Genomic DNA, 5,521 nt, shown 5'->3' on the forward strand with positions numbered 1-5,521 from the left:
TTGCCATCACTTCTTGAGAACTTGGCGGAAGCGGATCTTGTTGGTAGTCTTTCTCCTCTTCAAAGTCTTCAAGTCTTTCTCCTTTTCAAAGTCTTCAAGGGTGAATCCTTTTCTTGACCCTTCCATGGCGCTTGATTGCGTGTCCTTTCCAGATCTCAACACAACCATACATTCATGATAGTCAAGTTGGATACAGACTGAAGCTCTGATACCAATGTAGCATGCAACAATAATCTGATGGTGTAATTCACAGCAAGACCTCCTTTAAACCTTTAGTGAGGAATTAGTGTTGTACATAATAGAGAGAGAAAGGAGATGAGGGTGGAGAGAGAGTAGAGTAAACAACTGATTGGGTCCTTGTACCCATTGAGGGCCCCCTCCCCCAATCAGGGGAGAAAAAAAGAAAGAAAGAAAATTTATTAGAGTCTTTGGAAGACCTATGGGTCTATGAGATTGAAAGAAAACTTGATACAAATCACAGTAAGGGTGGAGCTACTAAAAACGAGCATCGTCATCCGTGCTAAATCCTAAGTCTGATCATACATAATCAAATACATCCGGGTATGACAATGAAAAGAAAAAAGACTGGAGCGGAGCAAAATCCTCTGTGTGTCATGTCTCTCTAGATGGTGCATAGCCGGTGATGGGACGTTGGCGTCCGTCAAGGGGTCCATGCGTCTCGTACGGGCTTATGTGATTGATGGGGAAAGGAATCTATAGGCATCAATTGTAAATGGGTGAAGGAGGGTGATAAAATCTCTATAAAAGGAGCCCTCCTCTCCCTTGTTGATCATCTCTTCCACCATTAGGCCTCATGTTGCTGTAGCTCTAGTCTCCTCAAGCCTCTTCCATAAGTCTTCTCTCCCTCTTATAGATATTCTCTTATGTAGACTCTTGAGTCCATCTCTCTCTAGTTCATTCTCTCTCTATGAGTAGTCTTGGAGCTTTCGCTCCCTCTTGTACTTATAAAATCTCTTCTTCTCCCTTGTGTTTGTAGTATTTTGAGTTGCATTAGAGTGGAGTCTCACTCTATTGGTAATGAAGGTCACTTTAGGTTCTCTCTCTTACGTGTCTCTTCCCTTTTTTCCATTGCTTTCTCTTCCAAAGGGCTCAAAAGTGTTGTCTATTCGGCTGCTCATTAGACATACATGGTTTAGCTATTTCCCAAGCCACAAAGGAGGCTCTTTCTTCCCTCCTAGGTGACCTCTATGGGACTTGGATCGTTGATGAAGTCTAAGCATGGAGGTAGTATTCTCACCAGCCCCCCCTCCCCCACTCCCTGCCCCCCTCTCCCCCCTTTCCCCTCCACCCCCCCTTCCACCACCCCCCTCGCACCCCCTTCCCCCTCCCGCCCCTTCACCCCCACCCCCCCCCTCCATGGGCTAGCAACCGCAGTCGCCAACCTCCCCCCCCTCTCGCACCCCACCCCCTTCCCTCTCCATGGGCTGGCGACCGCAGTCGCCAGCCTTCCCCCCCCTCTCGCACCCCCCCTCTCGCACCCCACCCCCTTCCCCCTCCAAGGGCTGGCGACCGCGGCTGCCAGCCTTCCCCCCCCTCGCACCCCCCTCTCGCACCCCACCCCCTTCCCCCTCCCTCCGTTCACCCCCGCCCCCCCTTCCTCGCCCCCTCTCCCCCCCCTCCTCCCTTCCCTTGGGCTGGCGGCTGCGGCCGCTAGCCCCCCAGCCCACCCCCTTCCCCCCTCCCCCCCTTCACCCCCACCACCCCCCTCTCCCCCCCCCTCCCCCCTTCCCATGGGCTGGTGGCCGCGGCCACCAGCCCCCCCTCTCAGCCCTCCCCCCCCCCTCTTCCCCACCCCCCCTTCGCGGCCCCCCAGCCCCCCCCCTTTCCCCGCCCCCTCTCCCCCCCCTCCCCCCTTCCCCAGCCCCCCCCCCTCTCAGCCCTCCTCCCCCTCTTCCCCCTCCCCCCCCTTCACCCCCACCCACCCCCCTCCCCGCCCCCGAGCTGCTGGCAGCCGCGGCCGCCACCCCCCAGCCCCCCCCTCTCAGCCCTTCCCCCAGCCCCCCCACCCCCTCTCAGCCCTTCCCCCCACCCACCCCCCTCCCCACCCCCCAGCCCCCCCCCTCTCGGCCCTTCCCCCAGCCCCACCCTCTCAGCCCTTTCCCCCCCTCCTTTTCCCCACCCCTCCTCCCCCCGCCCTTCCCCCCGGCTGGCGGCCGTGCCGCCAGCACCTCCCACCCCTTTCCCTCTCCCCCCCTTCACCCCCGCCCCCCCTTCCCCCCCCTCCTAGCCGCTAGCCCCCCTCCTCCCCTTCCGCTAGCCCCCCCTCCCCTCCCCCCTTCCCCCTCCCCCCTTCCCCCCTCCAGGGGAGACCTAGTCCCCCCCTTCCCCCCCCCGCCCCCCTTCCCTCCTCCTTTCCCCCCTCTACTCAGCCCCAGCCTCTCCCTCCCTTCCTCCTCCCTTCCCTCCAACCCCTCCATCCTCTTCTTCTCCTCCCCTCAACCTTTCTCTCTCTAGATCCTCTCTCTTCAAATTTAAAATAAAAATCTAGATAAAGAATTAATCAAAAAAATTTGCAAGTACCTGGAAAAAGTTTGTAAGTTTGCTCTTTCTTGCTTTCTTGCTCTTCCTTCCTTGCTCTCTTGATCGTCCTTGCTTTCTTGCTTCAATGAATGAAATGAGGGGAGAATGAATGAAGAAGGAAGACTATATATAAGAAAAATTAGGTTTTCCTCCTCCTCTCCTATTGGCTTTCCATTCCTCCCTTCTCTCCTATTGGCTTTTCATTTATCCCCTCTCCCATTGGCTCCCATTACTCCCCCTCTCCCATTGGACCCCCATCCCTCATCCCAATCTTCCATTAGCCCTCCCCCCATCCATCCATTTCTTCTTCCTCCCCATTGCCACCACTCCCATCCCACATTTCCACCACGTTCCATACTCCTCCCATTTCCCAAAATCCCATATTTCCCCATCTCACCCTCCTCTTTTTCATCCCCTATTAACTCCCTCACTCATTTCACTCCCTTATTATCCTACTTCCCTATTACCTTCCCCTCTCCCATTCCATTCTTCCCTCCCCACTCTCACTTCCACTTCCCATTACTCACTTGCCATTTGAAAACTATTAATATATTATTATACTATTTTTTATACTTATTATCATACACCCCTATTACTTCCCTCTCCCATTCCACTCCTCCCTCCTCACTCCCACTTCCACTTCCCATTACTCACTTGCTATACACATTTGCAAACTATTAATATATTATTATATGATTTTTTATACTATTTGCAAACTTACATGTGGGCAAAATCACAGGTGTCAAAGCGATCCTATTGTGGTCATACAACAACTGTGCTTTTATTCAAGGGCATATTTATCCTCATCAACAAGCTTATCTACTCAAGGTATGAAGTGCATAATTTGTGCACTAGGTGTTTACTTTGTATCAAAATTGTTTGCCACACACACACACATATACACATACCGAGAATTTTCTAATATTATCGCATCTACATTTCTCTGATGGGCACAAAACTTTGTACATGCCTCAACCTAGGTCTTATTGACTTGCATACAAAGTGGTGCACCCATCCCATAAGTACTTGTTCGGATAACACACCTCCAAACGTATTTTATGACGATTGTGCATAACACTAGGAACAAAATGGTGTATCATGTGAGATCGACTATGCAAAGCATATCCAATGGACACAAGACTTTGCACGTTCCTCAACCTAGGCAGTATTGACTTGTGTGCAAAGTGGCATCCCCATCCGATAAGTACTTGTTTGAAAAATACACCTACGATCGTGTTTTTGGACTGTTGTACATGACACCAAGGCCAAAAACGGTATTTAATACTCAATCTACCATGTAAAGCATATCCGATGGGCACAATACTTTGCACGTGCCTCAAAAGCAGTGGTATGGTATTCCATGCAAAGTGGAACGCCCATTCAATAAGTACTTTTTAGAATATCACACCTAGGACCATGTTTTTTATTGGTGGTTGTCCATGACACTAAGGCAAAAACGCTGATTTATGCTTAATCCACAATGCAATGCATATGCAATCATCACACTACTTTGCACACATCTCAACCTAGGTATCATCGACTTACATGCAAAGTGGCGTGCCCATCCCATAAGTACTTAGTCAAATAACACATCTAGGACCACGTATTTTGACGATTGTGTATGACACTAAGGCCAAAACAGTGTTTAATGCTTGTTCGACAATGCAAAGCATATCTGATGGGCACAATACTTTGCACACACCTTTAACTAGGTGGAATCGACTTACATGCAAAGTGGCACGCCCATCCCATAAGTGCTTTATCGGATAACATACCTAGCAGCGTGTTTTTTTACGGATGTGCATGACACTAGAGCAAAAATAGTATTTAATGCTCGATCTACCATGGAAAGGATATCCGATGGGCACAACACTTTTCGTATGCCTCAACCTAGGTGGTATTGAAATGTTCTCAAAGACGCACACCCATCCGATAAGTACTTGGTCAGATAACACACCTAAGGGCGTGTTTTTTTGCGGATGTGCATATCACTCCGGAAAAAATGGTGTCTAATGCGTGATCGACCATGCAAAGCATATCCCATGGTCACAATACTTTGCATGCACCTCAGCATAGTTGAAACAGACTTGCATGCAAAGTGGAGCCCCCATCCGGCAAGTACTTGTTTGAATAACATACCAAGGACCGTGTTTTTTCATGATTATGCATGACACTAAGGCAAAAACAGTGTTTAATGCTTGTTCGACAATGCAAAGCACATCCGATGGGCACAATACTTTGCACACACCTTCAACTATGTGGAATCGACTTACATGCAAAGTGGGGTGCCCATCCCATAAGTACGTAGTCGAATAACACATCTAGGACCGCGTTTTTTGACGATTGTGCATGACACTAAGGCCAAAACAGTGTTTAATGCTTGTTCGACAATGCAAAGCATATCTAATGGGCACAATACTTTGCACACACTCAACTAGGTGGAATCAACTTACATACAAAGTGGCACGCCCATCCCATAAGCGCTTGATCGGATAACATACCTAGCAGCGTGTTTTCTTACGGATGTGCATGACATTAGAGCAAAAACAGTATTTAATGCTCGATCTACCATGCAAAGGATATCCGATGGGCACAACACTTTTTGTACATCTCAAACTAGGTGGTATTGAAATGTTCTCAAAGAGGCACACCCATCCGATAAGTACGTGGTCAGATAACACACCTAAGGGCGTGTTTTTTTGCGGATGTGCATATCACTCAGGAAAAAATGGTGTCTAATGCGTGATCGACCATGCAAAGCATATCCGATGGTCACAATACTTTGCATGCACCTCAGCATAGTTGAAAAAAACTTGCATGCAAAGTGGAGCCCCCATCCGGCAAGTACTTGTTTGAATAACACACCAAGGACCGTGTTTTTTCATGATTATGCATGACACTAAGGCAAAAACAGTGTTTAACGACCATACAAAGGATATCCGATGGGCACAAAACTTTTCATACGCCTCAACCTAGGTGG

Source organism: Dipteris shenzhenensis, chromosome 29, assembly GCF_047967505.1.
Source record: "Dipteris shenzhenensis isolate YYH24624 ecotype China chromosome 29, Dip_SZ_1.0, whole genome shotgun sequence".
In the NCBI taxonomy this organism is placed as follows: domain Eukaryota; kingdom Viridiplantae; phylum Streptophyta; class Polypodiopsida; order Gleicheniales; family Dipteridaceae; genus Dipteris; species Dipteris shenzhenensis.